This window comes from Panthera onca, chromosome C1 (assembly GCF_046562875.1).
Source record: "Panthera onca isolate mPanOnc1 chromosome C1, mPanOnc1 haplotype 2, whole genome shotgun sequence".
In the NCBI taxonomy this organism is placed as follows: domain Eukaryota; kingdom Metazoa; phylum Chordata; class Mammalia; order Carnivora; family Felidae; genus Panthera; species Panthera onca.
Window position 1 is genome coordinate 103238536 of NC_138346.1, and position 17806 is coordinate 103256341.

Genomic DNA, 17806 nt, shown 5'->3' on the forward strand with positions numbered 1-17806 from the left:
TTTTCTGTTTCTCTCATTCCTTCTACATTTATCATTTGACGTTATTCTATAAAGAAGTTAGTTATTTCTCTCCTTCACTTAAAAAAATTAGCATCAGGTTAAATCTGAGGATTCTTGTTTTATTATTTATTTTTAAACTTAAATGGTCTCATTTGGCTGGTGGGAGCCCCTTTAAACTGCCTCTTATGTTCTTTGACTTGTTTCCATCAGATTTTGAGGATTTCTTCACTTACTAACACAAGACGTTTAGCCTGACCTTGTATTTTTCTTGTCCCAGCTCTGGAACCAACTATTTTTCCCAAGGAATCCTGAAAATTTCCTTTTAGTGTGAAAAATATATAGGGCATTATATATGTTCAGTGTTAATTGAAGTATTTTTGCTTCTAGGTTCCAATAGTGGACAGAGATAGCATATATATATATATATATATATATATATATATATGATTTTTTATTTATTTATTTTGAAAGAGAGAGGGACAGAGAGGGAGGGAGGGGCAGGGAGAGAGGGAGAGAGAATCCCAAGCAGGCTCTGCACTGTCAGTGTAGAGCCCAGCACGGGGCTCGAACCCACAAACTGTGACATCATGACCTGAGCCGAAATCAAGAGTCAGACGTCTAACTGAGCCACCCAGGCACCCTGCAAATATATATATATATTTAAAATGAAATCATATCATTATTTCTAATTCCAGTCTAACACTAGAACCTTCTCTCTATGCCATATCTGACCTCCTTTCTCCTATAGTGGGACCCCTGGTTCCCAGTAACATTAACGTATTCATTCATTTGTTCAGTAATACATACAAAACAGTTTCAGAATGCTACAACAAGACCACTTATAGACAACAAACTTACTAAGTAAAATTCAAGGTTATTTTTTACATTTCTTTTGATTTGTCCTCAGATTATATGATGTTATGGGTATGCGGTCATGAGCAGGTGTCAGCAGAATGTGGTCTCTTGGTCAAATCTGACCTCCCACCTGTTTTTGTATGGCTGTTGAACTAAGGCTGATTTTCACATTTTTAAATGGTTGGGAAAAAAATCAAAAGAATAATATTTCATAACATTATTAAATTTTAAAAATTATATGAAATTTGAATTGAAGTGTCCATAGTTTTATTGGAACACAGCTATACTCAATTTGTTTACATATTGTTTATGGCTTCTTTCACACTACAAAGGCAGAATTCAATAGTTGTGACTGAGATTATATGGCCTGTAATGCCTAAAATGTTTTCTGTTTGGCTTCTTATAGAAAAATTTTGTCAATCTTAGTCAGGAATACTGTGTTCAGTAGTTATTAGGATCCCCCCCCCCCCCCCCCCCACTTCGTGGTTGTGTTATCTGTTTGATTTACAGTTCATTGTTTATTCCATTTTAAGGAGAAAGGCAACTTTTAACAATGATTGCATTTTAGAACTAGAAGGGAACTTAGAGATGATTGAGTCCTGCACTGCGCAATAGGTTAACCACTAGCCAACTGTGGCCATTTAAATTTAATTAAAAAAATCGTTAGTCACATGAACCACATTTCAAGCGCTCACTTCTGTGTAGCATGGCTGCTGTATAGGACAGTGCAGATTGTAGATCACACAGGTTTTACCATTTTACAGATGAAGAAATTGGAGCTCAGAAAGATGAAGTGACTGTTCCAAGGTAGATCCGAATGAGAAAGCAACAGAATTAGAATGTTAAAGTTTACAGTGAAACAGTGGTTTATCAGGTTTACTAGTGTAACGGCAGTTGTTGATAGAAAAGGAGACCTTTGCTTTAGGCTGTGAAAGCTTTTCTTGCTAAATTCCATTTGAGTGCAGCATAGTAACACAGAATATTTTGTGTTTTGAGAGCTTGATAATTGGCTAAATACAGAGTGCGTGGATGGCTCAGTCGGTTAAGTATCCTACTCCTGATTTTGGCTCAGGCCATGATTTTGTGGTTTGTGAGTTTTGAGCCCCTTGTTGGGCTCTGTGCTGACAGCGTGGAGCCTCCCTGGGATTCTCTTTCTCTCTTTCTCTGCCTTTCCCCTGCTTGAGTGCGTGTGGGTGTGCTCTCAAAAAAAATTGGCTAAATAATTGGCTAGATGCTGCTTTGCCATTCATTTGCACTAATTTCTATTCATTCATTTTTTTGCAGTAAGGTTCCATTTGTATATTGATTTATGAACTTGACTTGGGAAGCTATTGGGAGAGGTTAGAAAGAATAAGCTATGCTAATTAAGCAAAATAAAGCAATGAAATTCTGCTATTGATTCTCAGTCAACTTGTAATTCAGGATATAAAATCAACATGCAAAAATTAGTTGCATTTCTTGGGGCGCCTGGGTGGCTCAGCCGGTTTGAGCATCCAACTTCGGCTTAGGTTATGATCTCGCGGTTCACAAGTTCAAGACCTGTGTGTCTGGCTCTGTGCTGACAGCTTAGAGCCTGGAACTTGCTTCAGATTCTGTCTCTCTCTCTTTCTCTCTGCCCCTCCCCTGCTTGTGCTGAGTCTCTCTCTCAAAAATAAACATTACACAAATTAATAAAAAAATTAGTTGCATTTCTCTATACTGACAATGAAATATCTGAAGAAGAAATAGGAAAACATTTCCGTTTACAGTAGCATCAAAAACTTAGGAATAAATAAAATACTTAAAATAAATTTAGTCAAGGAGGTGAAGGATCTATCCACTGAAAACTTAAGAATTGATGAAAGAAATCAAAGAGGACACAAATAAATGGAAAAATATTTTGTTTTCATGGATCAGAGGAATTAATATTGTTATAAAATGTCCATACTGTAGATTTAGTGCAATCCCTATCAAAATTCCAATGTCATTTTTCACAGAAATAGCAAAAATCAAAATTTTTGGTATCACAGAAGACCCGAAATAGCAAAACAGTCTTGAGAAAGAATAACTAAGTGGGAGACATTACATTTCCTGTTTTCAAACTATACTGCAAAGCTGTAGTGATCAAAACAGTCTGATATTGGCATGAAAACAAACACATAGACCAATGGAATAGAATAGGGAGCCCAGAAATAAGCCCATGCGTATACAGTCAACTAATATTTGACAGGGGAGTCAAGAATACTCAGTGGGGAAAAGATAGTTTCTGTTATTTTTTTCAATAGTGTTTGATAAATTGGATATTCACATGCAAAAGAAAGAACTTGAACCCTGTTTTATACCACCCACAAAAATTAAATGGATTACAGACGTGGGGCGCCTGGGTGGCTCAGTCAGTTAAGCATCTGACTTTGGCTCATGTCATGATCTCATGGTCCATGGGTTTGAGCCCCGTGTCGGGCTCTGTGCTGACAGCTTGGAGCATGAAGCCTGTTTCAGATTCTGTGTCTCCCTCTCTCTCTGCCCCTTGCCCACTCACACTCTGTTACTGTCTCTCAAAATGAATAAACGTTAAAAAAAAAAAAAATATATATATATATGGATTACAGACTTAATTGTAAGGACTGAAGCCATAACTTCTGGAAGAAAACCTAGGGGAAAACCTCCTTTGATGTTTGTCCTGGCAACAAGTTTTTGGTTTTGACACCAAAAGTGCAAGCAACAAGAGCAAACATAAATAAGCAGTACCACATAAAACTAAAAAGGTTCTGCATAGCAAAAGAAGCAATCAATAGAATGAAGAGTTAACCTACAGAATGGGAGAAAATATTTCCAAACTGTTGGATAAAGGGGTTAATATCCGAAATATATAAGGAACTTAATAGCAAAAAAAAAAAAATCCATTTTAAAAATGGACAGGACCAAAATAGACATTTTTCCAAAGAAGACATACAAATGGGCAACAGGTGTATGGAAAGATGCTCAACATCACCAACCATCAGGGAAATGGAAATCAAAATCACATTGAGATATTACCTCCCATCTGTAGGAATGGCTATTTCCGAAAAAAGAAGAGATAAATGTTGGCAGGAATGTGAAGAAAGGGAGCCCTAGTGCAGCAGCAGTGGGAATGTACATTGATGCAACCACTATGGAAAACAGAATAGAGGCTTTTCAAAAAATTAAAAATAGAGCTACCTTATGAGCCACCAGTCCTACTTCTGGATACATATCTGAAGAGAATGAAATTACTATTTCAAAGAGATAGCTGTACTGCCAAGTTCATCGCAGCATTATTCATAATATCTAAGACATAGAAACAACCTAAGTGTCATGGATGGATGAATGGGTAAAGATGTGTGTGTGTACACACCAATACATACACACAATGGAGTATTATTCAGCCATCAGGAAGAAGGTAGTCCTGCTGTTTGTGACAGCATGGATGGACCTTGAGGGCATTATGCCAAGTGAAATAAGTGAGACAAGAGAAACAAATAACTATATGATCTTACTCATATGCAGAATCTTAAAAAAGCCAAAGTCATAGAAACAGAGAGTAGAGTTGTGGTTGCCAGGGGTTGAGGGTAGTTAGGGGAAATGAAAGGTTGGTCAAAGAGTACAAACTTCTAGTTATAGGGTAAGTAAATTTGGGTGTTCCAATATTTAGCGTGATGATTATAGTTAATAGTCCTGTATTATATAGTTGAAAGTTGCTAAGGGAGTAGATCTTAAATTTTGTGTGTTCTTACCACACACAAAAAGTTGTAATTATGTGAAGTGACGCATATATTAACTAACCTTGTCATGGTAATTATTTCACAATATATTCGTGTATAAAATTCTGTTGTACACCTTAAACTTACAGAATGTTATATGTCAATTACATTTCAATAAAGCTTGGGAAAAAGTTGTTAGAATTTTGTCATATTTGCTCTGTGTGTGGGCATGTGTGTGCATGTATGTGCACACAAGACAGAGGGAGGGAGAGAAAATGAGACGATGAGAAGCTTTCATGTGAGTGTGATATCAAAGTAAGAGAGTTAGATGGAGTGTTATGAAGCATAATGGCTCCCATTTTGATAGACTAATCCATCCACCTTCATGGTGTTTACTTTTTATTTATTTATTTTATTTTACTGTTTTCAAAGATTTTATTTTTAAGTAATTTCTATGCCTAATATGGGCTTGAACCTACAACCCTGAGATCAAGGGTTGCCTGCTCCATGGAATGAGCCAGCCAGGTGCTTCACCCTCATGGTGTTTAATCAGGACACCTTTACTCTTAGGGAAATTAATGTAGCCCCCAAAATAGGTTAATGAACCCCAATTAATGAGCCCCAAAGTGGGTTCCACAAGAGGGCTCAGTGCAGGGCACAAATTCACAAACTGTGAGATCATGACCTGAGCTGAAGTCTGGTGCTCAACCAACTGAGCCACCCAGGTGCACCAGGTTGCAGTTTTTTAAATACTTGCTTAGTTGAGCACTTTCTTTCCTTGCCATATTTCTTACATATTTTACTATTACTCCGGTTAAGTTACTCTTCTCTTCCCTTAATGTAGTAGTGCTACTCAAATGATTGTGGATTAGTCCATGGCTGGGAGGAGATGAGTATAGTAACTGAGAGTAAGTAACTCTCATAATAATTGACTGAGAGTTCGATTTCTCTTAAATCTAATAAGAAAACATTGGAGCGTGTATTCTGTGAATCTTTAAAAATTTTATTTTCTAGTCACTTTTATTGTATTTACAAAAACTGTGTTGGACTGTGGGAAACATACCATCTCAAAACTTAGTGTTTTAAAACAATAGTCATTTATTTTGCTCACAAATCTAATTTGGTCAGCGCTTGGCAGAGAAGATTTGTCTCTACTCCATGCAGAGGGAGCTGTGGTGGCTTGACTGAAGTTGGTTCACTTGCTGAGCTGGCAAATTGGTACTGTCAGTGGGAGCTCTGCCGGGGCTGAGAGTTGGGGGCTTGGCTTCCTTTCCACATGTGGCCTGGCCTTCCTCAGATATTGGTGGCTGGATTCTCAGGGTACGTGTCCTTACACAAAGTCAGGTGAAAGCTGTGTCTGCTTTTATGACCTGGCCTCAGCAGTCAGTGTGTCTTTTCTGCTTACTGTTACTCACCGAAGCAGACACAAAGGTGTTTCCAAACTCGTGGGGTAAGGGACATAGACTCCACGTCTTGATGGAGTGGCAAAATTCTAGAAATGTTGCTGCCGTTTTTGGAAAATACAATCTACCACAGTCCATGATGGATTAGAAATTGGAAAAAAAATGGCCTTCACCAAGCTTCCCACAAAGATAGCTTTGAGAAGCATTACTAGATGACAGTTCTGTCGGGCACTTTTATCAGCATACTAGTTTAACACACATTTGAGGGATACCTTTTTATAAATTAATATGGTAGACATAGTATGGTGCATTGGTAGCTTAGTGTTTGGCCTTTCCTCCATCATAACCCCAGCTAAGTGCTGTTAGTCATTTAAATCTTTCTTTCCCCAAAGGATGATTTAGTCCTTTTTATATTTAAGAGAGAGTCCAAATGGCTGATAGGAGACTCATAATGCATGAGTTTGTGTGTATTTGGTGGTTTTGTTGGCCTGTAGACTTTAGGATTTATGTCTTTTTCCTGACCTGGGGGATAGTTTTCTGAAAGAGATTCCCAGTGTTGTGCCTGGGCAAAAACTGGCTGTTAGTGTTCTAGGCAACCCAGTGTGGAAAGAGAGCAAGGGAAAGAGTGGCTCTAGTGATCCTGATGCTTCTGTATAATCTTAAAAAAATTTTTTTTTCTCTTTAGTGTTTTTATTTTTGAGAGACAGAGAGGGAGCAGGGAAAGGGCAGAGAGAGAGAGAGGGAGACACAGAATCCAAAGCAGGTTCCAGGCTCTGAGCTGACAGCACGGAGCCCGATATGGGACTCGAACCCACAAATTGTGAGATCATGACCTGAGCCAAAGTCGGAAATTTAACATACTGAGCCACCCAGGCACCCCATGATGCTTCTGTATAATTAACACATACTGTTTGAATACTACTGAGTGCAAAGTTCAGTCCTAGGTGCTAAGAGAAGTACAAAGGTAAATAGGACTTCTGCCTTTGAGGATCTTCAGTCTTAAAAAGAACATCTATACTTAGTAGACTTGAATGCTTGATTAGTAGTATTGTTCATATTCAAGATCTGTGTATTACTACTACTACTAATAGAAGTAATATCATCTGACATTTATGTAGCACTTAAAAATTACAAGTTATTTTCAGGTAATTACTACTTTAGCTAATATTTGAGCTCTACTCCTCAGTTTTTAGCATAGTGCCTGGAACACAGTGGATGCTTAATAAATATTTGATTAAGTGAACAAATGAATCTTTGAGGAATAATAAAATGATTGTAGTCTCTGGTGTCTGGCACACTAGGTCTTGTACTTTCTAGCAGTGTCACATTGAGGTTGCATAATCTCGATCAGCCTGTCTTCATCTGTAGAAATAAAGTTAGTATCTCCTTATGTACCCTATAAAAATAGCTTGAGAGCATTGGGTATGAGCTCCTAAGATGGTGTATGTGTTCTCCACCTCTTGTTTTAAAACCCAGTGTACATGATGATAAGTAGAAAAAAATCACTGGTGTTGAAAACTAAAATTAGAAATTTTAGATAATGAGGTTTAAAATCTTAATGCTGTACTGCCTCTAGTACAATATTAGTTTAACTGTTGAATTTTTTGTATTTCTTTATTCTACATAAATTTATATTTGGAATGAATCTGATACATTAAGCAGAATATAAGTTTAGTTTGGCTTGTTTTAATTTTCACCCTTTTGTAGTAACAAAAAAATACTTTTTTCCTTTTCAATTTTTTAAAGTTTATTTATTTATTTTGAGAGAGACAGAGTGAGTGGGGGAGGGGCAGAGAGACAGAGGGAGAGAAAGAATCCTAAGCAGGCTTCAGGCTGCCAGTGCAGAGCTTGACATGGGACTTGAGCTCATGAAACTGCAAGATCGTGACCTGAGCTGAAACCAACAGTCAGAAACTCAACTGGCTGAGCCGCTCAGGCTCTCCTGTACTTTTATTTACATGAACTCATAAGAAAACTTAGGATATCCTTTTTCCCCCCCCAAATTAACTTGGGTCATTCTTTATAAAGTTTGCCAGGGCTCTTAAAAATACATATTCTTCTTCTTTTTTTTTTTTTAACGGTGGTGTAAGAACTCCAATAGAGCATATTTAGAATAAGCAAAGAGATCACAGATGATGAAAAGTGACAACACAAATTTCACAAAATTCAAAAATACATTACTTTCACTAATTAATGGCCTGTCACACCTGTAAAGTAACATTTGTTGATTACAGAAACTTAGATCACCTGTTCATATAACTAAGTTTTTAAAAAGTTATTTTTATATGTTTTAAAAAAATCTTTTAATGTTTATTTTTGTAAGACATAGATGCACATGTGAGTGGGGAAGGAGCAGAGAGAGAGGGGGACAGAGGACCTGAAGCCAGCTCTGTGCTGACAGCAGAGCGCCTGATGCGGGACTCGAACTCATGAACTGTGAGATCATGACCTGAGCTGAAGTTGACCACTTAACTGACTGAGCCACCCAGGCACCGTAAAAAATTATTTTTAATTGTGTAAAGTATGCATAATGAAATTTAGCATCTTAATTATTTTTAAGTATGTGGTTAGTGGTATTAAGTATATTCATATTGTTGTGGAACCATCACTGTCATCCATCCCCAGAATGCTTTTCATCTTTCAAAACTGAAATGCTGTATACATTAAACAACTTCTCATTCCCTCCTACTTTCCCTTGGCAACCACCATTCTGCTTTCTATGAAATTGACTACTATAGATACCTTATTAGGTGGAATCAACCGGTATTTGCCATTTTGTGACTGGCTTATTTCACTTAGCATGGTCTTCAAGGTTCATCCACATGGTATGTAGCATGTGTCAGAGTTTCCTTCCTTGTTAAGGCTGAATAATATTCCATTTTATGGTTGTACCACATTTGTTTCCCCATTCATCCACTGATGGACGCTTGGCTTGCTTCCTCCAACCTTTTGGCTAATGTGAATAAAGCTGCTGTGAACTTGGGTGTATTAATATCCCTTCAGGACCAAGCTTTTCAATTCTTTTGGTTATATACCTAGAAGTGGAATTGTTGGATCATGTGATAATTTTATTTTTAATTTTTTGAGGAACCACATGCTGCTTTTCATAGCAGCACACCATTTTACTCTCCACCAATACTACATTGTTTTGATTACTGTAGCTTTGTAAAAAGTTTTGAAATGAGAAAGTGTGACACTTCTAACTTGTTCTTCTTTTCAAGGCTTCCAAGTATCTCCCTATCCTTGTTATTTTGTGTGTTTGTTTGTTTCTTTGTTTTTGACAGTAGCCAACCTAATGGATGTGACGTAGGATTCTCATTATGAATTTAATGTGCAATTAATTCCCTGATCAGTGATATTGAGCAACTTTTCATGTGTTGATTGGCCCAGTTTCATACCTTTGCATGTGGGTTTCCATTTTTCCCATTACCATTTATTGAAAAGACTGTACTTTCCTCATTGAATGGCCTTGGCACCCTTATAGAAAATCATTTGAACATGTATAGCAAGGGTTTATTTTTGGGCTCTCCATTCTATTCCATTGCCCTTTATGCCAGTACTACATTGTTTTGATTAGTGTAGCTTTGTAATAAGTTTTGAATTGAGAATGTGACACCTCCAACTTTGTTCTTTTCAAGATTTGTTTTGGCTATTCACAATCCTTGGAGATTCCATATGAGTTTTAGGATGGATTTTTCTATGTCTACAAAAAATGCCAGTGGGGTTTTGATAGTTTTACATTAAATGTGGTAGATGGCTTTGGGTAGTTTTGACATCTTAATATTTTCTTCCAATCCATGAACAGAGGATTTCCATCTTTATCTTCTTCAATTTCCTTGCCTCAGTGTTTTGTCATTTTCGGTATACAGGTCTTTTGCCTCCTTAGTCTAATTTACTTCTAAATATTTTATTATTTTTGTTGTTATTGTATGAAAGTTGTTTTCTTAATTTCCTTTTTTGGATCATTGATTATGAAGGTGTAGAAACCCAACTGATTTTTACAGGTTGGATTTGTATCCTACCACTTTGCTAAATTTATTAGTTTCAGTCTGATATTAATACAGTTATGCTATCTCTGTTGTGGTTACTGTTTTTCTGGTATATATTTTTTTACATTGTTTTACATTTGAATGTAAATTGAATCTTCAGTTTCCATCCAGGACTCGAATCTAAATTGTGTCTTTTGTAGAGATTATATAATTGGAGCAGGGCTTTAAAAAAGATCTATTGTAAAAAAAAAAAAAAAAAAAAAAAAAAAAAAAAAAAAAAAAAGATCTATTGTGTGAATCTTTGCCTTTTGATTTGAGTGTTTATACATTTACATTTAATGTTGTTATTGATAAGGTAGTGCTGTTTTACTAGTTTTGTTAGTCTTTGTCCCTTTTCCATGTAATCTGTATCATAGCTTTCTTTTAAGTTGATATTTTCCAACCTGTCATTTTAATTATGTCATTTATTTTCTGTATTATTTTCAGCTTATTTCTTAATGGTTTCCCTGGGAATTTACTTCTAACTGTTTAGTTGGGGATAATAGCAGATTAATCTCAAATATAGGAATTTTGCTCCTATATAGCTCACCTTCCCTTTCCTTTTTGTAGTATTGCCATATAGATTACATTTTTATTAAGTATAATCCCATCAACAGTTTCTAAGTGTTGCTTTATGCATTTGTGTTTTAAATCAGGAGGAATAAAGTTACAAATAAAAAATACGTTCATAGGGTTGTTTATATTTAGCCACATAGTTACCCTTACTGGTGGTTTTCATTTTTTCCTTGGATTTTATTTTATTTTTTACTTTTTTTTTTTTTAATGTTTATTTTTGAGACAGAGACAGAGACAGAGTGTGAGCAGGGGGGGAGCAGAGAGAGAGGGAGACACAGAATCCAAAGCAGGCTCCAGGCTCTGAGCTGTCAGCACAGAGCCCAACACAGGGCTCGAACTTGCGAACCATGAGATCATGACCTTAGCTGAAGTCAGACATTTAACTGACTTAGCCACCAAAGTGCCCCTCTTCCTGTGGATTTTAGTTGCTCTCTAAATGTCCTTTCATTTCATCTTTTAGTGTTTTTTTTTTCCCCTAGGGCAGATCTGCTAGTGACAGATTCCTTTAGGTTTTGTTTTGTTTGTTTTTTTGGACCTCTCTTAAATTCTTCATTTATGAAGTATTGTTTTGCTGGATATTGAGTTCTTGTAGATAGTCTTTTTCTGTTAGCACTTTGTGTCATTTATTGCCCTTTGACCTACATGGTTCCTATTAGATATTAGTCTGTAAATGTTATTGAGGATCACTTGTAGGCAATGAGTCACTTTTTTCTTGCTACTTTCAAGATTTTCTTTTTCTTTGCGCTTTAATAGTTTAAGTAGGATATGTCTAGGATATGGTTGAGTTTATCTTTTTTGGAAGTCAATGGATTTTTCTGATGGGTGGCTTAAATTTTTAAACATCAAATTTGGGGACTTAATCTGCCATTTGCCATTTTCTTCAAATATTTTCTCTGCCTCCTTTTTAGTTGACTGTTCTGAGACTTCCATTATAAATATGTTAGTGTAGTTGATTATGGTGTCTCTCAGGTCTCAGACTCTTCTTTTTTTTTTTTTTTTTTTTTTTTTCATTCTTTATTCTTTCTGGTCCTCAAATTGGCTATTTTCAATTGACTTATTTTCAAGTTCACAAATTCTTTTTTCTCTTGAAAGAGAAAAAATTTCTCTTGAATTGAAAACAAAAAGTTGTTTCCTTTATATTTGGACTATCCTGTGTTTATAACCATTTAATATCATTGTATAGATGATTCTTTGAGAGTAAATTGACCACTTGAAGATTAGTCAGTTTGTTTTTCAGCTTAGAGTGCATCACCTGGTTATATCATGGTCCCTAAAATAACCCTTGGAGGTGAGTGCTATTACTTTGACCATTTTATAGATGAAGCAAATGAGGCAGAAGTAGGTTAAATAGAATAAACATACATCTGGTGATCATCTATATTCTTAATAATAGGCCTTATTGTAATAGCATATAGAACAGTCTCTACATCTGAATTCTTGTGACATCTAAGGTTCAAACTGAGTATTAAAAATTTAAATTTACATTGTCAGCATTTGCCACTAGTAGAAGAAATCAGCCATATTAACATGATGAAGTGGCCAAAACGTGCATTATGTTAAATTAAATTGAATTTTCTTATATAATCAGGAGATTATGAATCATAATGTCAGAATTCTCTACATATTTTCCCTCTTAAGTGGTTTGACTGTATGCTTTTTAACAGTTTTTTTAAAAAAGTTATTTATTTGAGAGAGAGAGAGCAAGTGGGGTAGGGTGAGAGAGAGAGAGAGGGAGAGGAAGAAGAAGAATCCCAAGCTGGCTCTGGGCTGAGAGCAGCACAGGGTTCCATCTCACAAACTGTGAGATCATGACCTGAGCTGAAATCAAAAGTCAGACTAACCAACTGCGCCACCCAGGCACCCCTTTTAACAGTTTTATTGAAATAAAATAGCATATAATTAACTGTATATATATTTGAAGTATAGTATTTGATCAGTTTTGACATATTTATACATCCATAAAACTTCTCATCACCACAATCAATACAATGAACATGCGCTTTACTCCCAAAAGTTTCCTTGTGCCCCAGTGTGATCCCTTCCTCCACACTGCTGCACCTGAGGGAACTGCTGCTCTGCTGTCACCAAATATTACTTGGTATTTTTTAGAATTTTATATAAATGGAATCATATAGTATGTACTCTATTTTCTTTTTTTTAAGTTTATTTATTGTGAGAGAGAGCGTGCATGGGGCAGAGAGAGATGGGGAGAGAGAGAATCTCAAGCAGGCTCTGCACCATCAGCACAGAGCCCGAAGTGGGGCTAGAACTCACAAACTGAAGAGATCATGGCCTGAGTTGAAATCAAGAGTCGGACCCTTAACTGACTAAGCCATCCAGATGCCCCTCCCTGTATTCTTTTTTTTTGATCTAGTTTCTTTGAGCATAATTATCTTGAGATTTGTACATCTTGTTGTGTATATCAGCAGTTCTGTTTTCATTATGTACTAGTATTCCATTTTATTAACAAACCACAGGTGAATAAGTATGTACCACATGCGAATAAATTCATTTACCTGTTAATAGACATTTGTTTTGTTTCCAGTGTTTACCTAAACGAATACAAGCCTTGATATGGACATATGCATTTATTACCTGGAAATGGAATGGATGGCTTATAGAGTTGGGAGTAAGTTCAAATTTGTAAGAAAGTGCCAGGCTGTTTTCTAGTGTCATTGTGACACTTTGTATTCCCACCAGCAATGAATGAGAGATCCATTTTTTTCCTGCTCTTTGCCAGCATTTAGTGTTGTTCTATCCTGATGGGTATGTAGTGATCTTGTGTTATGGTTTTAATTTGCAATGTCTGATGATGTTGAGCATCTTTTTATGTGTGGGTAATCCCCGCATTGGGCTCTGTGCTGACAGCTCAGAGCTTGGAGCCTGCTTTGGATTCTGTGTCTCCCTCTCTGGCCCTCTCCTGCTCATGCTCTGTCTGTCTCTCTCTCAAAAATAAACATTAAATAAATAAATTTAAAAATTCTAAAAATACTGTTAAAATATATATACTTTTCTTTTAACTTTATTTAAAAAAAATACTTATTTTTGAGAGAGAGAGAGAGAGAGAGAGAGAATGAATCAATCCCAAGCAGGCTCTGCACGAAGCCTGATGCAGGGCTTGAACCGTGAACTGTGAGTGAGATCCTGACCTGAGCCAAAATCAAGAGCCGGACAACTTAATGTACTGAGCCACCCAGGGATCCCAAAAAGTACGTATCTTAATTAAAAAATACTTCATTGTTGGGGCGCCTGGGTGGCTCAGTCAGTTAAGCGTCTGGCTTTGGCTCAGGTCATGATGTCGTGGTTTGTGGGTTTGAGTCCCATGTCAGGCTCTGTGCTGACAGCTCTTAGCCTGGAGCCTGCTCAGATTCTGCATCTCCCTCTCGCTCTGCCCCTCCCTGTCTCTGTCTCTCAAAAATAAATGTTAAAAAAAATTTTTTTAATACTTCATTGCTAAAAAATGCTATACATGAGTTGTAATTACTGGTCACAGATCATCATAACAATTATAATAATAATAATGAAAATAAGTGTGAATATTGAGAGAATTAAATGAAATGTGACACGGAGACTTGAAGTAAACAAATGCTGTTGGAAGAGTGGTGCCATAAACTTGTTTGATGCCGGATTGCCACAAACCTTCAATTTGTCAAAATTCAGTATCTGTGAAGTACAGTAAAATGAGGTGTGTCTGTATATCTTGGTCAAAATTTAGTTGTCCATATATGTGTAGATCTCATTTTGGACTCTTATTTTGTTTCATTCCTTTATTTATCTTGATGTCAATACAATAGTGCCTTCGTTTCTGTAGCTTATAATGAATGAGTTTTAAAATCAGTAGATTTAGTCTCCCATTTTCTTTCTTTTTTGAAGTTGTTTTCAACTATTTTCAATTCAAATCTTTTTATGACCTATTTAAGTCTCTTTCATTTTCATATAAATTTTAGAATGGTTTGTCAATTTCTGTAAGAAGCCTGCTGTGATTTTTAGTGAGATTGCCTTGAATCTATAGATCGTCTAACCTGTGAACACAACATATCCCCTCATAGATTTTATTTCTTCCTTAATAATAAATATTTCTTCCTTGGTTTTGAAGTTTTCAGTTTTAATGCTATTGTAAATTATATTATTTTTAAAATATTTTTTGGTTGCTAGTTTATTAGAAATACAATTAATTTTTACCTTTGGCGTGATATTTTGCTTTGCTAAACTCAGTTATTCTAGCAGCAGCTTTTTCTTTTGTAAATCTTCAGATTCTCTATGTAGCTAATTATGCCATCTGCAAATATTGATGGTTTTTCTTCTTCCTTTGTAACCTCAATGACTTGTATTTCTTTTTCTTGCCTAATTGCTACTCCTCACCCCTCCACTGCAGTTCTGAATAACAGTGATGAGAGCTGATCGGATTTCCTTGTTTTGTTCCTACTATTAGCTGGAAGCCATTCCATTCTTCAGTGTGAAGTATGATGTTAAGAATGTTTTCCACAGATGTCCTCTATCATGTCAAGGAAGATTTGCGTGTCCCCTGTTTTATTCTCTACCACCCGTTTCATCTTTCTTGTACTTTCTTGCTACTGCCAAGCCATGTCATTTGTTTCTTTTTGTGACAGCCTAAACCTTTTAATCTGTATTTGTGATGATTGAAAATAAACTATCATTTTGTCCTTTGAAGTTAAAAGAAATTCAGAAAGAATGTGCTTTTTACTGAACAGAAAACATTGTATTAACATTAGAATTCTAAATATGAAAGAATTTTATCTCAGAATTTTAATTCACCACTATATGAATATGCCTGAATGCTTTTTCTGTCTCTTATTATATTTGCCCGTAATTTATGTAGTTTGAATATCACCATTTATGCTCCGCTCTTTTGACTTAATATGCATAAATTTTTAATGTCTGTAGACAAAAAGATTTATCATAATTTTAGGTCTTTTAAGAATATTTAAAATTTTATTAGTACATTGAGTATAAAATGACTGAACATTTTTATAGATCACAATTCATGTTCTTTTATTTTTTATTTTTATTTTTTTATTATTTTTTAATGTTTATTATTTTTTAAATTTATTTTTATTTATTTATTTTTTATTTAAAAAATTTTTTTAATGTTTATTTACTTTTGAGAGAGAGAGAGAGAGAGAGAGAGAGAGAGGGAGGAAGGGCCAGAGAGAGAGGGAGACACAGAATCTGAAACAGGCTCCAGGCTCCGGGCTGTCAGCACAGAGCCCAACGCGGGGCTCAAACTCACAAACCGTGAGATCATGACCTGAGCCGAAGTCGGACGCTTAACCGACTGAGCCACCCAGGCGCCTCTGTTTATTTATTTTTGAGAGAGAGAGAGACAGAGTTTGATCAGGGGAGAGGCAGAGAGAGAGGGAGACACAGAATCCAAAGCAGGCTCCAAGCTCTAAACTGTCAGCACAGACCCTGTCACGGGGCTCAAACTCACGAGTGGTGAGATCCTGACCTGAGCCGAAGTTGGATGCTTAACTGAGCCACCCAGGCACCCCAGAATTCATATTCTTTTAAAAAGAGATGGGCTTGTTTCCACTGAAAGCAGTTATGTATACATGTGTATCAGTTTTACTGAAAACACTTTTCAGATGAAGAAAGAAAGATGTGATGGAGAATTTCAATTGACCTTTTTTTTCTAAAGCATCCTGAAGATTTGGCATAATTTTTTTCACAGTTAGAATTTTCAAGTAATAAAATTTCCCAGAAATCAAACAGAATTATTGCTTTATGAGAGGAAAGTGAATGTGGCAAAAAGTGTGAATATACTTAGTGTATTGGTAACTAAATCTTCGTAACTGAAGTGAAGATTTCATTTTATGGAGAAGTCTCAAGAGTGGATTAGACAGTTCATTTTTGCTTTAGGTCTGAAGTCTTTAAGTAGCGTTTCCCAAGAAAGTAACTTAGCACTAAAGATACTGAGTAGTGGGAGCAGTGCTAATAAGACTATTTCACAGCTAAGATTCTAAAATGTACAAGACAGAATAGTCTGGAAAATATACTTAATTTATTATACTTTTCATTTGGTTACTTAAGGAATACTTACTCTGTGCCCAGCATCTTAATAAGGTTTGGGGTTGAAAGTTATAAAAGGAAGTATAATGGTAATTATGTTAGAACCAGTCTCTGCCTACTTGGCACTTACAGCTTCTTTTGAAGGATGCTTGCAAGAGGGCTAGAGGAAAATAAAATATTTTATGCTAGAACATAAGTTCCATAAGAATAGGAACTTGTGATTTCCCCGCCCCCCCCCCCCCCCCCCCCAATTGATGTATGCTGAGGGCCTAGATAAGTGCCTGGCACAGTTTAGCAAATATTTGCTGAATAGTTAGTCTACTTAGAAATTATTCCTGGGGTACATGGCTGGCTCAGTTGGTAGAGCATGTGACTTTTGGTCTTGGGGTTGTGAGTTCAAGCCCCACATTGGGCAGAGAGATTAAAGTTTTTGGTTTTGTTTATTTTAGAGAAACAATGCCTGTATGTGCAAGTGAGGGGAAGAAGGGGCTGAGGGACAGGGAATCAGTGGGGATCCTGACACGGGGCTCGATCCCACTACCCTGGGATCATGACCTGAGCCTCATTCAAAGAGTCAGATGCTTAACCAGCTGAGCCACCCAGGCGCCCCTGGGCAGGGAGATTACTTAAAATTACTGTTTGTTTTTTAAAAAAGAAATTTCTAATTTTTTTTTAATGGAAAGGATATTTTTCATGAATACGAGTTTAAAACTCAGAGTCTCTCCTTTTAGGGTTTTTTTTCCCCTTCAAGAAATAATTGTTTTTTTAATTTTAATTCCAATTAGTTAACATACAGTGTTATATTAGTTCAGGTGTACAATATAGTGATTCAGCAATTCCATACATCACCCAGAGCTCGTTGCAATAAGTGCACTCCTTAATCCTCATCACCTATTTCCCTCATACCCCAGCCACCTCCCTGCTGGTAACCATCGTTTTGTTCTCTAAAATTTAAGAGTCTGTTTCTTGGTTTGTCTTTCTCTTTTTTTCCCTTTGCTTGTTTGTTTTGTTTTGTTTCTTAAGTTCCTTATATGAGTGAAATCATATGGTATTTGTCTTTTCCTGACTGACTTATTTTGCTTAGCATTATACTCTGGTTCCATCCATGTTGTTGCATATGGCAAGATTTCATTCTTTTTTATGGCTGAATAATATTCCATTGTATAAATATTACCTCCTTTTTATCCATTCAGCAACTGATGGACACCTGGACTGC

General features: G+C 36.2%; 1 protein-coding gene across 6 annotated transcripts in view; it reads left to right on the plus strand.

Annotated features, from left to right (window-relative positions):
* The window catches only part of PTPN4 (protein tyrosine phosphatase non-receptor type 4), a 217401-nt gene that overhangs the window by 17937 nt on the left and 181658 nt on the right, over window positions 1-17806 (plus strand). The gene's annotated exons all lie outside the window — the stretch shown is intronic.